This window comes from Crocodylus siamensis, chromosome 2 (genome assembly GCF_052110815.1).
Source record: "Crocodylus siamensis isolate JL-2025a chromosome 2, ASM5211081v1, whole genome shotgun sequence".
Lineage (NCBI taxonomy): Eukaryota > Metazoa > Chordata > Crocodylia > Crocodylidae > Crocodylus > Crocodylus siamensis.
Genome location: NC_143396.1, coordinates 228,948,323 through 228,967,660, shown reverse-complemented (window position 1 = coordinate 228,967,660; position 19,338 = coordinate 228,948,323). Strand labels below are relative to the sequence as shown.

Sequence of the window (19,338 nt, the reverse complement as noted above, 5' to 3'; positions counted from 1 at the left end):
CTCTTACCTTCCCTCTTGCACAATTTTTGCTTTTGTTAAAATTTAACTTGTCTGCTCCATATATGGCACTCGGTGCGAGACTGCTAATATGCTGCACTTATTTAGCTTTTGCCGTGGGTACGTTGTAGAAAGCATGCTAGATTTTTTTTTTTAATGCCTCATGCTTGTAGCAAAGAAGCTTAAATATGTTTTAATTACTGCTTGAACACAAGGTGGCCCTTGATTTTCAAATATTGCAACCATTTTTGGGACTGAAATCATATTTAAAGAGAAAAAAAAAGCAGCTCACTACATTATTTCTGACAGCCTGGCATTCTGTTCTTAGTTGTACAGTTCTTTTATGTGACAGTAACTGAAAAGGACTGTTTCTTGTCAGTTTACCAGTAAAAGCTCACAATACGCCCACGCACATATGTGAGTGTCTTTATATAATACTTACAAGTCTTTTATTTTAATAGATGTGAGCAAAGATTTATTTCAGCTTTATAAAACCTTGCAGGGTTGCAGACTTGCAGGATATTTTCCCACTCTGGGTTCTGTGGACTTGTTTGGCATTTGTTTTAAAACAAATAGTTGAAAATGTTAAAACAGCCAAGATAAGAACTTGATTAAATCCTGATTTATCATTTTGCAAACTGTGCAAAGCCTCTCCACAACACAGCAGTCAGCAAGCAGCAAAGGGAGGGTAAAGAGAGAAAGGGAAAATGTCCTAATGTAGGGACTAAGATTAGTGGCTTAGAGAGTGATACTGTAGCTCAGAGCAGTAGCAACAGCTGTATGACTGTGTGTAATTACAGTGAGATTGCATAGGAAGGCATTGTTGGAACGAATGGGTGTACACAGGCTATTGCACAAGACTTCTGTGCTGAGCAAAACACAGATTTGCATCGCAAATACTAAAAAAGAGCATTTATTCCTTACTAAAATGCCAAGTTCCTCTTTGCCCGTTGACCCCCACCTCTCCCTGAAGTATTACCAAACACCTCAAGTACAGAGGGTGAAGAGAAGTGGAGTTAAGTGTATACTTGCCCTGCCTGATATGGGATGGAGAAGGAAAATGTTGCACTTCCTGGAGAAGTCCCTCTGCGGAAGTCCTAGATGCCATACATTGTACAAGGCATCTGGAATTGCAAAAGGTGTTGCCAGATTATGGAATTTGCATTTGACCAGCAAATGTGAAGCAGTCACTTCTAATACAATATGATGGATCTCACATAGGGTTCTACTGTAAAAATGTTACTGTAGGTAGGGTCTGGATAAGGAGATCAGTTGCATTAAAATGAACAATTCAGTTATCCTGTTGTTTGGAGAGGGAGAGGCAAAGGAGATAGTTCAGCTGTTATGCAACAACATATGAAAGCTTCAGAAAAGAACTATAATGGAGCCATAAAGAAGAGGACTAGATTACATGTAATGGAAACACACTGCTGCCAAATCTAGAGATTTTTCTTATAGGAGTTGTTCAATATTTAGTGTTCTTAAAGCCTCTAATGTAGGAATCTTTTGATTGCACAAGTCTCAACTTTTTAAAACAGAGTTTCTAGCCTGTATGGGTGCAGATAACATGACCCCCATTTTCCTAAAGGCACAAAAACCAGGAAGCAAATAAAAAAGAATGCATATTTTATTACTTCTTAATAACCTCATGATTTACAAGATGTTTAATATTTTAGGGGTCTTATATTAATTCTGAATGTAGGGATTTGTGATTGGGTGACTGCAATGACTAACCTTTCGTGTAAACCAAATTGAGCAATGATGTGGAGAATTGGAACAAAGCTCTGTAGAGGTTATAGCCTGGCTCCTCCAGACAAGGTAGTCTATGCATGCCGCCCTGCCTGCCAGAGCTGTCTAGAGGAAGTGTTATCCAGTGGCAGAGAAAGGAATTGGGAGCTGGGACGTTTCAGTTCTACCCCTTATTTTCACTGACTTACTGCTGACAAGTCTGCTGGCTTAGATTTAGAAAAGGGACCTGCTATTTGGTGTGCTTAAATTCTTGTGTGCACAATTTAGGTCTGCTTTTCAGAGGTGCTGGATGTCCATAACTTCTACTGATTTAATCTGTGGGTGAGTGGTTCTTACACATAACACATCTAAAGTGTCTCCAGTTTGGCCCAAAGAAATAGAAGCTAGTTTTTAAAATGTGGGCTTCAACTTTCTCCATCAATTCCTTCAACTATAAAGGGGAATAATAGTCCTGTACTATTTTGTAAACATTAGGAGGCTTGAGTTATGCTTAAAAAGTGCTTTGACATTCTCTTTCTGAAAGGTGCTACAAAAGAGAAAACTGTTATTTATAACACCTTGGGGCCAAAATCTACCCTGTTAGGAATATTTTACTTTAGAGGTATATATGCATCAGTTTATTACTGTAAGTTCCCCCATGTTGCAAATTAAATATTGCTTATGAAGTGCATAAAGTAAAACGTACTCAGTTTTCTTGAACAAAGAGCACTAAGTCATGTGTTTGTTTTAAGTAGAACTTTACTGGAGCTTTGCAAATGATTTATAAACCAAAATATTTAGGTCAAATGCTAGGCCCACTAACCTTGCTAATGTTCCTTTGGTGAACTGTCAGTATGTATGAGTAAAATAAATAAAGGGTATTTTAAGATGTGTGTGATCAAGCTGTTATGTACTTATACAGTTTTTCCTGCATCTGTTGCCTGACTTGCTTTGTGACACCACTACTAGAATCAAACAGAAAACTTGGACTAAAAATCCTGAATAATGCATGCTCTGTGACTAGCTTGTGCTTGTGATACAGAAATACTTCTTTTTAAATCTTGTGCTTGAAAACCAATGTGAAAAAGATCTTAGGCCACGATCCTGCATACCCTTATGCAGACAAATAATTTTAAGGTTCCCAGTAATCCCATGAAATTCAGTGGAATTTCTCACAGGCATGTAGGGTAAGTCTGCCTAGCAAAATTAAGTTGACATTTGTGGTGCAGGCAGGAATACTTAAATTAGCATGGGTAACAGTAGCAGGCAAGATGCAGTAGTACAGAAGCGTGCAATGTGAGTTCAAGCCCTCCAGAGATCCTGGGTCTGTACTCTGGTCACTGGACTGTGCCACTGCATCTTTCTGCGGTACTTCAGAAACTACCTCATCCTCTTCTCAGCCGTAGATTCATATAGGCTTTTCTATAGCATGGAACATATACTGTTAGGTTTTTTTCTTTTGTGTCTTTTTATAATTGATTCTGACAGTCAGTCCCTTGTACCGGTACCACTTACTGCTTCTTCAGCCAGTCCATTTGCACTTGAAAAAATAAGCTATTTGAATAAGACATTGTGTGTAAATCATGGACTAATGCACTTTCTTCCTGCAGTCTTCCATTTCCTCTGTTTCCAAGTTCTTTGAACATTAATTTTGAGTTCTACAATATAAATAGGCAACTGGAGGGCTAAATATTACAAATGATTTTAAGCAGGAGACTAAGAACCAGGACTCCTGGGCTCTGTTCTTGGCTTTGCTGTTGTCTTGTGTGCATAAAAATAAAGGGAGACATAATGTGCTGTTCCTCCACATATGTAAGAAATAATGGGCCTCAGTTGCAACAAACAGGATTTAGGTTTGACATCAGAAAGACCTTTCCAGCTGTGGGGGTGGTTAAACACTGGAAACAGGATTATCTAGAGCTGTGGCTCTCAACCTTTTTTGTACTGGGATGCCTTTGTAAATATTGATGGCCACTCCCAATCTGCTGCCCCTCCCCCACACCCTCAGGCCCCAGCCCCACTCTGTGGGGCAAGGGGTGGGTGTGTGGAGGGCAAAGTGTGCCCCAAACAGCCCCTTGCAGCTGGAACTCTGCCAGCCTGCAAGGGAAAAGCCAGTTTGTCATGTTTTTCTCTATTAAAGGATAATCCATTTTTAAAGTTTGTTTGCAACCCTTTCATATATTCTTGCAACCTACTGTTGGGTTGCAACCCAGGGGTTGAGAAATGCTGGTCTAGAGGATCTAAATGTGCAGTCTCAGTCACCGGAAGTTTCTAAATGCAGGTTAAACAACATTTGTCTCTGCTCTCAGCAGAGGGTTGCACTAAATGGCCTTCAGAGGTCCCTTTCAGCCCTCTCTCTCTATGGTTCTACATTACTAGGCCTCCAGAGATGTATGGCAGTATGATTATCTGTTGCAACATCCTTCTTGTCACCTTTTATTTCAGAAAAATAATCTGCTTGCATATTTAACAGTCTTGATCACCTGTGTGTGTGTGTGTGTGTTTATATCAACACCAGGTTTTTTTAAGCTAACTGTTAACTTGCTTGGAGATAAAGGTATTTTCTCTGAGTTTGGGAGCATTGTTCTTTCATGTCTTTAGTTTCATACAAAGTCTTGTGTATACCTTGCAGAAGTTTGAAGTTGGAACTTGCCCAACTTTGGCTTGTATTGAGAGGATACTGTCTTAGATATGGTTAATTAGGTAATGCGGTATTTTGAGAGTCTTTTGTGATATGTCATGATTGATTTTCAGCTTGTTCCTTTTGTCTTGTTGATCAAGTTTCATTGTGATATATATTCCAGGGTCTTCCACACATGTTTATATCTTGAGTTTGTGACAATTTTGTGGGGGGGGGGTAGTGAATATGTCCCTCCAATGCAACATGTTATGGATGAGGGTTTATCTAACGTGTGGCTTAAAGTGTATGATTTATTTTGAGGAAAAAAATTAATCCTGACAGGGTCTCCTGGATACAGTTCTGGAAGTTTTTTTAGCTTGTCTGTAGTTGTGGTTTGGGTTTTACGTGTTTCTCAACCTGTTTGTTTTTTTTTCCACCACTACTTGTAATAATGCTGGAGCTTCATGTACTCGGCTACTAACCAGTGTGGGTAGATCCTAATAGGTTGCTGTTAAGGCCTTTTAACTACCAAAGTAATTTTAAATGCTGATATGGCTTTGCCTTTTGGATGGCTGAAGTCTGATGTCTTGTTATGACTAAATTCCCATTACCAGATAAATTGCACAACTCCCTGCAAAAGAGCTGATTTTTCTGAAACTAGATAATTTTGGATACCATATCTGCTGAAATGCTTCATTGCTTTGCTTGTGATGGTCACTTGAGTGATGTGTAACAATTCATTTAGTTACAGCACTCTGAATAGTAGTTTACAATAATGAACAAATTTGTATTGCTTGAAGTGAAAAGATGCACTACTGCTTTGCTCCAGGATCATTGGGTTTGCTGAGTATTTTCACTGAATTCTTATGTTCCACTTCTTTTCTGCCTTTGGTTATGAACTTGTTCATGTCTTGCACATGTCTGTAGCTGTCTGAGCCTTCTGATTTAAGTTCCTGTGTTTGTCATTCCTATTACTAATCTGTTGTGAATTACATCATCCTTTAGGATTTGATAATTGTATGAGTCAGCCATTTTGTGCAGTTTGCAATATTCTGATATATTGTTTCTCTAGGTTCCTGATCGCAGTTGCTTAAAACATAGCTTTCATATATCTGTGAGTTGAAAATGTTTTTGGAGAGTGTCTAGAATTTTTCTTCCTGGTCTGCCATTGACATACTCAGAGGAACATATGACAGCTTTTAGCCATTACATCTAACAGCACTGAAGTTCTTATGGACTAGGTACAGACAGTCAAAAAGCCCGAGGCTGAATCAATTCAGTCTTTGCAGGTTAGTTTAAATTGTACAGATTAAACTGAAGCAGAAGTAAATAGACCTATACTTTTGATTCAGGAAATGCAGCCATATGCCTGCAGTGGTTCAGGCCAGAAGCTGGGGGGGAGGTGGGGGTACTACAGCACAACTCTCTGGCTGTGTATTAACTTCCTTTTCCTGCTGCCTCCAAAAGTCTCTAGGATTTGCAGTCCAGACTTACAGAAGCAGGACTCTGCAAGGTTGCTCATCACTTCTTCCTGCTTCCAGGTGCCTCTCGGATTTGTAGTCCACAGTTGCAGCCAAGCTAGGGAGCAGAGGGCTGGGGACAGCCCTGCTCTCTGGAGCAGACAGCCCAGCCCAGGGCTGGAAAGCATACTGAGACTCTGATTTAACTTGAACCAGGAAGGGGTCAGGGACAGAAGTTTCATGAACCGGTTTGACCCAAACCAGTTAAGTCTGATATTACATTCAACCAGGTTTATTTTAAACTGGTTTCAGCCATTTTGAAACTGGTTTTGCACTGAGCTTCTGTTCTGTTACAGGTTTAAACCAGTTTCTGATCACCTAAACAGGTTTATATGTAACTTCTGTCTCTAGCCATTTTGTTTTTCCCCTCCCATCAATATATTTTTTTTCTGATTTTTATATACCTGGAGGTGACAATGCAATTTTATACAAAGTTTAGTATTTGAACATAAAAGTAGCAGTCCAGGACAGTGCAACATTCAGACTTCATTCCTTCTTCCTTACATATTGTCCTTGCTCATTGGGTACTTCCTGAAAGCAAAGTTCTTGAAGTTCCTAGAGGTTAGTAGGCTTGGGTGGTGAAAGATTTAACAAAAGATATTGCTGTTTCAAAACTGATTTTGTTTAAATTCTGAACAAAACTCCAATGTTTTGACATTCTTGGTGCAGCTTAATTTCTTTGCAACTCCAAGCATTCTGACTTGTGGGTGTCCCAGAGCCTGGCCTAGAAGTCGGGGATGTCAAAGCCAACAAGTGGATAAACTGGCAGGAAGCAAGGTAGTTTTCTGTTAGAATTTAATTGAAATGTTATAGTTTGGATAGAATGGTTAGCTTTTAGTAAATTAACAAATTCCAGCAGAAAACTGTTTCATTACATATTTTTTTTTCTGACAAACTGCATCTCGATAGTACTCTATACATAGTCATACTATAATGTCCCCTTGCTGGGAAGTCAGCAAAACACTGAACTTTGTGCAAATTGCACAATTTTTCAGTGCCTGATGAGACAGTATCCTCACAGGGTATTTTAAGGCATAGTAAATGCTTGTAACAGACTTTGGGAATACTTGGATTAAAAAGTTCTAAGAAAGCAATTATTTCTGAGGCATAATATTTTTGTTTTTCTTTGGACTCTGGAATTCTTGGTGCAGAAACTGTCTTCTTCAGGAGTTTGGACAGTGCTTTGCCCAGAGTGGGCACTGTGGCCCAGAAATAATATTGTTAATGGTGCTTTAGTGTCACAGTACAGAATGCAGGATCCTAGAACAGGCAGCATTCTTCTAGTTTGGTCTTAAAATTTAGGTGGTCTTCAAAGCCTGTATATCCATGGTTTTCAAACCATGAGAAGGAGCTACCAAGGAGATGTTTGTCCTTTCGCATTGCACTAATATGTCCTTAATAGTGTGACAGCTTTTTTAACTTTTCTGGATATTTGCTACTTACATACGCTTTCTTCTTTTCAGCAGAAGCAAAATATTCTAGAAACAGTATTAAAACCTGCTGTTCTCCATTGACTAGGGCTCTTTTTACTGTATACGAATGGAAATGTGAGAGTTTAATTTATTTTATAAACAATTTTGGCTTATCTATCAACTTTTTGAATTTGAGAATCAAAGAACTATTAAAAAATGCAACATCCAAGAAATTTAAAGCAGACCTCATGTAAGCCTAGACCCTGGCTTGGTGGTAACCTATGGCATATAGGTCAGATCCAGCCTGTGGAGCCTTTGTATCCAGCTTGGACATGTGGAGCTTTGGTGGTGTTTGGTAGTAGTCTGGTCCTAACACCCTTCTGCCCTTCTTTTACCTGAGCTCAGTCTTTCTGGCCTGCGGCCTGAAAAGGCTGTTGAAAACTAGGAGAGACTGTGATACTTACAGATACTGAATGGTAACTTACCCCAGAAGTAAACCCCTTTAAGTGGAAGGTAGTATTTGTAAATATTTTTGTTTGAGTAAGAGGATCACACTTTAGCCTTAAAAACTCACACTGGATGCAACATACATGTTTCTTAAACAGCAGAAAATTCTACCACTAATTGTGTCAGAATCATATTATTATTAGTTTGAATATTTTTCAAATGACTGTTAAAAAAGACAAAGCTCAGTAAACTGGAAAATAAATTTTTAAATCATCAATCGCTCCATCTAGACAGGTGAAGAATTGGAATCCCAAAAATTGGTAACTTCTTATGGCTACAGGAAACAGGACAAGGAGTAACAGTTTTAAATTGCAGCAAGGGAAATTTAGATTGGATATTAGGCATTTCTTACTATAAGGGTGTTTAAGCATTAGAACAGGCTACTGAGATGATCCTACCTTGAACAGGAAGCTGGACTAGATGAGTTCCTGAGGTCCCTTCCAACCCTACTTGTCCATGATTCTTGGACATTGTCTAATATTCTCTACAGTTTTGCAAAAATCTCACTGCAGAATCTTACATTTCCAGTTCTGATTTAATTTAAGCACACTGGGGAATGTATGGATTCAGCTAATAATCTGATTACAGGCAACCCCGGCTTAGCACTCTTAATTGGTTCCTGAAAAACTGAACGTTAAGACGAAACCAAAAATTTTAATGACCCAAGATGGCAACTGCAAGTGTTATAATGAAACTTGCTGAGTGCTAAATGGAAACGGGTATCAATTTAAAATGAGCGTTATAGCGAAACAGCATTAAGCGGGGGTTGCCTGTATATTATTGTATTACATTTGATGTTACAATTCAAGACGCATGTAAAACTTGTGGCTTTGTTCCTCTTTACGTTTATTTGGAGCTTGCAACTGCAAGACATATGCCTTTCAGCCATCTTCTTGCCTTCAAAGAAGTATGAAAGAAATATTCAAACAAATTTTTTACTTCTGTTTGTTGCTCTTCAATAATTAGGATCCATTAGTTGAGCCTGATTCTGCGAGTGCTTCATGCACAAGACTTTCATTGACGTCTCTGACTGTTCTAAGTGTGAAGCAGATATGGAACCATTCCTTAACATTTTCATTTTCTTTGGCTTTTCTTTAATTTTGTTAAACTGCTTTTTCTGATGAGTTATTTTTAATCATATCTAATGATCTCAAGACTTATTAAGGTAAGTATATTTTCTTAGTTTAACATATGACTTGTGCTATGGTCCAGAGATGTTAAATATTACATTGTTAGTGAAAGAGCCATGAAAAGAATCCAGGCTTGACTCGCTATGTTTACAGTTCTTCCACAGCATTTTATTATTAATAATAATTACTATTAATAAACTATCTGAGCATGGAAATTAAATCCTCCAACGCAGTGTTTACTGACAGTGAAAGATGAACGATTTTACTTGTGTGTGCATGTATTCTAGGATATATTTTCTGTTAAACTGAAATAAGCTTGACTATGATTAAATATAGTTGTTAAAATGTACATTAGAACAGATCAGAAATCCTTTGAGGCCTGTCTTAAAGAAGCAGATACAACTATTAGAGTAACGTTGTTGTTGTATTTTATAGAGCAAGAATAGATGTCTCATTTGGCTCTGTTACTGCTGTTTAATGAGTTCAGAGATTTCTCCACAAGACGCCTCTATCAGAGCCATTAGGAACCAGGTATGAGACCAAAGGCACTGACCCAAATACCTGTTAATATCAGCAACTGCTGGCCATGTGCATTGAGAGGCTATTTAAAGGACCAGTATACTTTGATAGTTCCCATGGATAATAAAAAAAGAACTAGTCACAAAACACTCCTTGCTTGGCATGCATATATAACAACATGCTAGCTATGTAATTGGCTCTGGGCTAAATTGGAGAGACAGAGACGTGTGTGTGTAACACCGTACCTAGGCTCCTGGTGGCCCTGGGTAAACTTTTATATCGGGCTCCCCTTCGGCAGAGATGATGATGATAATAATTTTAGAACTACCATTTTGGGCCCCCTTTCTGCCTGGGCCCTGGGCAGCCACCCGGTTTGCCCATCCCTTTGTTCAGCTGTGTGTGTGTGAATAGAATTAGGCTCCGGAGCTGTGAGAGACGCGCGGGTGAAGCCCGCTGCGCCCCCGCTCCCCCGAAGCCCCCCAGACACCCCCTCAGCAGCCGCAGAGCCCCCTGCTGACCCCCAGCACAGCCGGAGGTAAGCGGGCTCGGGGTGGGAAGGAGTTAACTCCTCGCTCCCTGGGAGGAGGTGGCTGCGTGGAGCCGGGTCGGGTCAAGCCCCGGCCCAGGCCCCTACTTGGCCCAGCCCCCCAGGGAGCCACGCGAACAGGCTGTGTAAACAGGCGCTCGAGTTAGCATGGAGTTCGCGCAGGAGAGGGCGTGGGAGGGCACGAGACCCTGCCTGTGAACCCCCCAGAGTAGTCAGTCCCAGGTGTAGCCAGCCTACCAGAGGCATGACACGGATGGGCATGCGCCACACCCCGAGGGTCCCCTTGGGCTCTGTGGCCCCGAGCCCATGGTTCTGGGCTCCACGCAGATGGAGCCCCTGGCTCTTGGCTGCGGGGGCTGCCTGTCCCTTTTTCAGGCTCTGGGGCCCGGGAGCATGGCCACCTCCCCTTGCGGGGTCTGCTCCCTACTGGGGTCTCTGGCGCGCCAGCTGGAGGAGCTCCAGGCCACAGTCCAGAGACTGCGTGCCATCAGGGACTGCGAGCAGGAGATAGACTGCTAATGCCAGGCCCTTCTTCCCCGGGAGCCGCAGGGTAGAGCACCGTCTCCCTCCAGGACTAAGGAGGATTCTGGGACCTTCTGCTCTGCCCAGTCAGGGGCGTGGACCAAGGTGGTCAAGGGCCCTAAGGCCCGCTGCACCAAGGCCCCTCCCTCGCCGGAGCTTAGCAACAGGTTTGCACCTCTTGCAGCCCCAGCAGAGCCTGCTCAGTTGCCAGCTCCCGCAGGCAACCCAGGCTCAACCACAGCTACTGCCCCCGCTCTCCCCAAGACAAAACGAAAGGTGTTTGTTGTGGGAGACTCCATCCTGCGGTAGACTGAGGGGGCAATCTGCCGTCCCGACCCCTTAGCCCAGGAAGTCTGCTGCTTCCCGGGGGCCCGCATCCAAGACATTGCAGAGAGGATCCCACAGCTCCTCCGGCCCACAGACCACTATCCCATGCTCCTTATTCACTTGGGCACCAATGACACGGCTCGGAGCACCCCCAGCCAGGTCATGAGGTGCTACAGGGATTTGGGAGCGGGGCTTAGGGGACTGGGAGCTCAGGTGGTGTTTTCATCAATCCTCCCAGTCTCGGGCTATGGGCTGAGGAGGGAGAGGAGGATCCACACAGTGAACCAAAGACTGTGGCGCTGGTGTCATTGGGAAGGCTTTGGCTTCCATGACCACAGCCCGCTCTTTGGCGAGAGAGGCAGCGAGCTGCTGGGAAGAGATGGCCTCCACCTCTCCCCCCTGGGGAGGAGGCTCTTCTTAGCTAGGCTGGCTGACCTGCTCCACCGGGCTTTAAGCCCGCTGGGGGATGGGGGGACTACTGCCACTGCTGGCCCGCTGAGCAACCCTTGCAAAGCCAGCAGACCAAGGCACTTAAGGGAGCCCACCCCTGCCCCAGCCCTGGCACAATCTGTGGGCAAGGCAAGAGCCCCCAAGGGGACACTTGCCTGCCTGTACACTAATGCTAGGAGCCTGGGCAACAAGCAGGAGGAGCTCGTCCTCCTGCTCAATGCAAAGAATTATGACATCATTGGGATAACGGAGACCTGGTAGGACTCCACCCATGACTGGACCACGGGTATAGAGGGCTATACCCTGTACAGGAGGGATCACATTGACAAAAGGGGCAGGGGTGGAGCTCTCTATGTGAAGGAAAGCTACATGTCCCTGCAAGCTGATGTTGGCGACCAGCATGGACAGCCAGAGACCCTCTGGGTAAAAATTCATGGGGAATACGGCACAGGGGACACAACGGTGGGAGTCTACTACAGACCTCCCATTCAAAGTCCTGAGCTTGACCAGGAGTTTGCCCAGGAACTGACTGAGGCCGCTTGCTCCAGGACCTTGGTTGTCATGGGTGACTTCAATTACCCGGACACCTCGTGGGAAGATCGCTCAGCAAAATCCGAGCGGTCACAAAGCTTTCTCTTGTGCGTGGATGACGTCTACCTGACTCAAGAAGTCTATGGGCCAATGAGAGGCAAATCGCTGCTCAACCTGGTACTGGCTACGGAGGACGACCTAATCGGCGACCTAGTAATTGATCGGAAGCTGGGTGACAGCGACCACGAGCTGATCACCTTCACCATCCGCCGTAAAGCTGGCAAGTCGGTCAGCAACAAAGAAGTCCTTGACTTCAGAAAAGCCGACTTTGACAAGCTCAAGAGGCTTGTCGGTCAGGCCCTTAGGGACCATGACCCCAGGGAGATGGTAGTTCAAGAAGAGCGGTTCTTCTCAAGGAAGCGATCCTCAATGCACAAGCTAAATGTATTCCAACATGGAGGAAAGGCAGCAAGAAAGCACAGCAGCCTTCCTGGCTCTCTAGGGACCTGGCGGACCTCCTGCGGCTAAAAAGGAAAGCCTACAAAGGATGGAGGATGGGATTCACCTCCAAGGAGGATTATTCTGCTCTGGTCCGCTCCTGCAGGGAGCAAACCAGGAAAGCCAAGGCTGCAACTGAACTCCAACTAGCTTCAGGCATCAAGGACAACAAAAAGTCCTTTTTCAGATATGTGGGGAGCCGGAGGAAAAGCAAGGGCAATGTTGGACCCCTGCTAAACCAGATGGGGCAACTGACGCCCAGGAAAAAGCCAACCTATTAAATGGGTACTTTGCGTCAGTCTTTCATCAGTCCCATGGGACGCCCGTGCCTGCTATGGGACAGGGAGATCTGGGTGATGGGGATCCCCTACCCTCCATAAATGCTGACCTCATGAAGGAACACCTTGAGAAGCTGGATACCTTCAAGTCAGCCGGCCCTGCCAATCTGCACCCCAGGGTACTCAAGGAGCTGGCGAGAGTCATAGCCCAGCCCCTGGCACGGATCTTTGAAAGCTCCTGGCGCTCTGGTGTAGTGCCTGAAGACTGGAAGAAGGCCAATGTGGTGCCGATCTTCAAGAAAGGGAGGAGAGTGGATCTGGCTAACTACAGGCCCATTAGCCTGACTTCTATCCTGGGGAAGATCTTAGAAAAGTTTATTAAGGAGGCCATCCTTGAGGGACTGGCCCAGGCTAACATCCTAAGGGATAGCCAGCATGGGTTTGTTGCAGGTAGGTCTTGTTTGACCAATCTCATTTCCTTCTATGACCAGGTGACCTATCACCTGGACGAGGGAGAAGAGACTGATGTCATATATCTTGACTTCAAAAAAGCCTTTGATCTGGTATCCCACGATCACCTCTTGGCCAAACTGGCTAGTTGTGGCCTTGGCTCCACCACGATCCGCTGGCTGGGAAATTGGCTTCGTGGTCGGACCCAGAGGGTTGCAATCGATGGCAGTCACTGATCGTGGTGCCCTGTGACCAGTGGGGTCCCTCAAGGCTCTGTCCTGGGACCCATGCTGTTCAACATCTTCATTAATGATGTGGACATTGGAGTCAGGAGTGGACTGGCCAAGTTCGCCGATGACACCAAACCTTGGGGCAAAGCATCCACGCCAGAAGATAGGTGGGTGATCCAGGCTGACCTGGACAAGCTCAGCAAATGGGCAGACGAGAACCTGATGGTGTTTAACACTGAAAAATGCAAGGTTCTCCACCTTGGGGGGGAAAAACCTGCAGCATCCTTATAGGCTCGGCAGTGCTACATTGGTTAGCACTACAGAAGAAAAAGACTTGGGGGTCATCATTGACCACAAGATGAACATGAGCCTCCAATGCGATGCTGCGGCTAGTAAAGCGACCAAAATGCTGGCTTGCATCCATAGATGCTTCTCGAGCAAATCCCGGGACGTCATTCTCCCCTTGTACTCGGCCTTGCTGAGGCCGCAGCTGGAGTACTGCGTCCAGTTTTGGGCTCCACAATTCAAAAAGGATGTGGAGAAGCTTGAGAGAGTCCAGAGGAGAGCCACGCGCATGATCAGAGGTCAGGAAAACAGGTCTTACGATGACAGGCTGAGAGCCATGGGACTCTTTAGCCTGGAAAAGCGTAGGCTCAGGGGTGATCTGATGGCCACCTATAAGTTTATCGGGGTGACCACCAGGATCTGGGGGAACGTTTGTTCACCAGAGCGCCCCAAGGGATGACTAGGTCGAACGGTCACAAAATCCTGCAAGACCATTTCAGGCTGGACATAAGGAAGAATTTCTTTACTGTCCGAGCCCCCAAGGTCTGGAACCGTCTGCCAGCAGAGGTGGTTCACGCACCTACATTGAACACCTTCAAGAGTAAATTGGATGCTTATCTTGCTGGGATCCTATGACCCCAGCTGACTTCCTGCCCTTTGGGCAGGGGGCTGGACTTAATGATCTCCCGAGGTCCCTTCCAGCCCTGATGTCTATGAAATCTAAGAATTGCTCTTTCAGTGGCAAGACATCAAAAGATGACAGGACTAAACAGGATAATCCTATCTTGACTAATTGTATTTTTTGCTAATGTTAAATTACTATTGATTTTCATTTAAGATAAATACAAAATAGTGAGTTTGTGTCAGGTAAACTTGCAAAATTAAAATAGCAAATAAGTAGGTTAATGTTTGGATGCAATATTTTAATGTCTCTTTAAACTAAAATGTTAGTACCATATAGTTGGAATCCCAAATTCAAGTACTTAACCACAATGAGTAGTTTCTTGCCTACTCCTAAAATAACAGATTGGGAGTATTGTGTGGCTGATGAACCAAAAAACAAAGCTAAAAACATATAAAAGATAGTTCCCCTGATTTGTTGGTATTACTCTGCTGAAGAGCTGGAATGCAGCAATTTTGCACCCTTTGTTTTTGTGTAAAAATGCAGAAAATATCTGTCGGACATAAAAATGAGTTTAATGTTTAGTTTTGTGCCTTTCAGTCCTTAATGTCCCTTTTTCAAAATAAAATATGATTTTAGGTGAGAAACCTTTGCTGTAAAAATTAAATAGAACTAATATCTGTGTCTCTGTTCCACCAGTCCGTTTGAGAATCTTCTGTAGGTTGTTGGTGATAGACGTTAAATAGAAATATTTCACATCTCTTAGTCTAGCCTGCTTTTAAGAAAACTGCTGCTATTCTTTGTAGCATGAGAAGAGGGGAGACGTGTTATTTCCTTTCTAGTTTCTGGGGTATACAGTATGGAAAACTATTGAACCAAACTTCCTCTTGTTTTATTTGAGAACTTATTTACAGATTCAAACCACTCTGCTTTTACTACAACTTCTAATATTCTTTAGATTAAAACAACCAATATTAAACTGGTCTTCTGGGATTTGTAGCTACCTCTTCTGTCAAAAACAGATATAAGGAAATGGTCTGGTAGCTAAAGCCACAATCCTGTGACTAGAGATCTGTAGAGGGAGATTACAGTACCCGTACAGTAAAGTATGGGTTTAGCTGCAAGACCCGGGCCTAAAATTTTATCTGTTTTGAGGGTGAAGCATGCTTTATGTTCTAATGTATTTAAAATAGTAGAAAATCTGATAAGATGTGACCACAGGCTCCTATCAGTAGTCACTGACTTAGCCTTAAAGATTTTGTCTGAAAACATATTACTTGCTCTCTTTTCTCAAGCTACAATTATTTTCCATGTCGTCTTCTCCCCCAGTTTAACAGAAGCCTGACAACAAGTTCTTTTCATCTTGTCCTTTGGACTTACCTTATTTTCTGAGATTCAATTGCCAGTGCAATTGCTGTACAAGTTCCTTTCCTCTAACTTTCTTTACTTGATATTGCTGTTGTTCCTGAAAATGTTTTTGGAAAAGTGTTGTATCCTGTACTATTTTAATGTATTTATTTTTCATCTGCATTGATATACAGTGAGCTGCTTGCTATGCAATTAAAATTGTCTGTTAAAGTTCATATTGTGAATTTAAGGTTTAAAAAAGCTTTTCCTCTTTCTCCCTCAATAAAAGGCCAGTAAAAGGGCCAAAGTTTTTCAAACATGGCAATTGGATCTCATACAGACTTGCATTTTAAATTTGCGCACCATCAGATTAATATAAGAAATCAGAAATATAGTTGATAGAGAAACTAACAGCACTCTGTAGGGTGGGAGTATTGCCTAATGGTCATAAGGCTTAACTAGGAAGTGTTTTATTCCCAGGTTCCCCAGTTGCTTGTTACGTGATTGTTGACAAGTAATTTACCCTTCCTGTGCTACATTTACCTCATCTGAAAAATGGAGATAATTACCTGCCTAATATTGCTGTTGTAAGGCTTAATTGCTTATTGTAAAGTGCTTTGAGATGGAAGATGCTATGTATTTTATGTGCAATGTTTTGTTTAAATGAATTAGAAGCAATTGTGAGAGAGGGGAAGAACATCATAACTTGGAGAGTACATAGTAGCATGTAGGGGTAGATCTAAATCACCTAATGCAGAACTTTGGCACAACAAATTTTTGATCCAAAAAGCCCTGGTTAGCTGCCAACTAATACTAGAGAACTTCATCTTGTCTTTAGTTCACAAACTACATGGAGTCATGCTTATGCTGCCCTAGTTTGAGAAAGTTGGTTCCTAGCTTATATCCAAGTTCATTTAGGATTCAGAAACTATGGTCCTATGCTTGTCTCGTGATGTCCATAACTGATGGTGATCTTGGAACACTTTAAATGTACACCACCCCCACAGGATTGGGACCCTACAGAAATGCAGTTGCATCTGGTTCCTTTTAAAACACAAAGTAAGAGACTCGCGTTTAATTTCTTCCTCAGCGTAAGGGAGTTCAAACCAGCCTTTACCACCTCCCAGGATAACCAAGAGATGGGTTGTTCTGTGCGTAGGACACTCCTTATCTTTCCTGTTGAATCTGTGCCACTGTAGAAAATAATTCAGTTCATTGGACCAGAGAGAGTGCACCTCCCTAAGGGGGCAAAGTCCTGGGTTCTAACCCCTGCTTATGGGATTATTCCTGCATATCAGGGGCGTCAAACTGACCCTCTGCCCTGGTACAGATCGGCAGGCCCAGCTGCAGGGCTGGTGGTGGCACAAGTGGCAGTGGTTGGGCAAGTGACAGTGGGCCAAGTGGCTGCATGCTGTGGTGGAGGCAGTACTTGTAATGGGACAAGCAGCTGTAGTGCAAATGGGGCTATGTTGGAAATGGGGCTATGTTGGCACAGCTCTTGCTCACCAGCCTGCCATGGACAGGGCCCTGGGATCCTGGGTTTCACAGCAGGCCCTGCCAACCCCTGTTCAAGGCTGTTATATTGCATGTAAAATCCCTCCCACATCTTAAAGACTTGTCATGCTCTGTTTTGGAAGGAAAAGTTGTAAGCATTCAGGAATTCTTTGGGAAAGGATTCTAGGCTGCAGATCCCCAAATGGTTGAATATGGCAAAGACCCTGAAAAGTGTGGGATTTCATACACATGCTCCATTCATTCTTGTTTCCTGTTGGCTTGTTCTAGGTTGTTTCCTGCTCAGGGTGCTGCCTGTTTCTGAGTTGCCTAATCCTGCCTATGCTCTCTATAAGAAAAATAGGTACTCAGCTCCAGAGTTCTGGATTCCACTTCAGGGACTAAGTACATACGATTTAGGTGTAAAGCAATCAAACTTTGATTTGGCAGGGATAGTCCTGGCTTGAAAAAAAACTGTTGTGGTGTCCTGATGAAATTTAAATTTTTGATGTGTTTTCCTTGTTTAAAATTTCAGCCCTAGGAAAATGAGAATTGCTAGGGGTATTACAAATGACAATTGTATTGGAAAATGCTCCTCTGTGAATTACCGTATTTTTCGGACCATAAGATGCACCCCTCCTGGAGCCTCAGTCTCTGCGGCAGCGAGTCCCTCCTTCAGACTCCTGCCCCGTCTGTTCCGGCTGGCCATTTTTATTGCCGGCTCCCGGCGTAAACAAGCGGCGGATGTCCCGCTCGGGCTCCGCTGCCTCCGTGGGCAAGCTCCGCCCCGTCTCCCCGGAACACGGCATAAACAAGCGGCGGATGTCCCGCTCGGGCTCCGCGGGCAAGCTCCGCCCCGTCTCCCCGGGACACAGCATAAACAAGCGGCGGGTGTCCCGCTCGGGCTCCGCCGCCTCCGCAGGCAAGCTCCGCCCCGTCTCCCCGGGACACACACCTTCGGACCATAAGACGCACCCTCATTTTCCCCTCACTTTTGGGGGGAAAAAAGTGCGTCTTATGGTCCGAAAAATACGGTAAGTATGAAACATCTACTTTGTATTTGAGTTACCATCTCAGCTGTATGATGTTGTCTGCATGGAGAGAATGTGAAAAGCTATTGACATCTTTAGTTACTCAACAAGTTTATTTTGGGAGTTGATGAATTGGCAGGACATAGTGACCCTGTGAGGAGTGTAAAGAAGAGGAGTGTAATAACTTTGGATGCAGGTATCCAAGTGGAAGCTTAATCAGAAATCACCACAAGGATAGGTAGGTTCTCTGTCACCCTTTCTTGTTGGCAGCAATAGAGATGAGAGGGCAGATATTCCCATCTTAGTCCTAGTCTCACTTTTTGTTACTATATTATTTTTATGGACTGTCATACTGTGATGTGCAGCCAACAGTTACTTCAGGGTTTTAAGCACATATAATAGTTTTGCAAGATGTTGGTCTCCTCATTACTTTTGAGTTAAGCCTGGAAAAGTTAGTTCAGTGGCAGATTGGTGGTCCACAATTGCTGAAGAGCCAGGATCCAGGTCTTCTGTTTACCATGGAAAAATGCAGAAAAACACGGATATTCTCATTTTAGGGGGGAAATGTGGATTTTCTTTTTAAGGAGAAAAACATGGAAATCAGGCAAGGGGTGCCACGTAAATGGGGGAGGGCAGGGATTGAGGCCTGCATAGGGAGGGAGGGAGAGTGTTAGGCAGGGCTGGGGGGCACTGCTCATCTGGGGTGGTGCATGGGGCCTGAGGCTGGGGTGGAAATGTATGGCTGCAGGGCCTGGGCAGGGAGCAGGATGGAGCCAAGGGCATCTGGGGGGCAGCAGGGGACCTGGTTCCCTGCCACTGTGTGCACACCCGGGAGGGCATGGGGGGCATGTGCCCTCAGATTTGTGTGCGGGGTGGGGGCGGATGCAGGCTGGCTGCTGTGGTCTTGGGGCTGCCCTGCCCCCAGGGGCTACCACAGCCATGTGCCAAGGCAGCAGCAGGGGGCACAATTCCTCACCACTGCCCATGCTGCTGCCAAGTGCAGCCACAGCTAGACCCACATCCTGGTGAGTCAAGGAGGCAGGGGGAGCTCTGATTTTCCATGATAAATCCCCCCCCCCCAAATCAAGCACCAAAATATATAGATAGGTATTTAGAATGTATCTTATTATAGTGATTGAGGCACTGGTAGGCTTCCGAGTTTCATTTTATTCTTGGAAAAAACACAGATTTCGGGGTGGGGGGTTAATCAGAGAATTTGCTATTTTTTAACTAGAGTAAGCCAGGATCCCTGATGATGAGTGTCATCTACTTTACTGAAAGCAGCTATAGCTTTCA

At 44.1% G+C, this 19,338-nt stretch overlaps 1 protein-coding gene across 3 annotated transcripts in view; it reads left to right on the top strand.

The window, feature by feature from the left end:
* MIDEAS (mitotic deacetylase associated SANT domain protein) overlaps positions 1-19,338 on the top strand; it is a 155,727-nt gene that overhangs the window by 80,145 nt on the left and 56,244 nt on the right. The gene's annotated exons all lie outside the window — the stretch shown is intronic.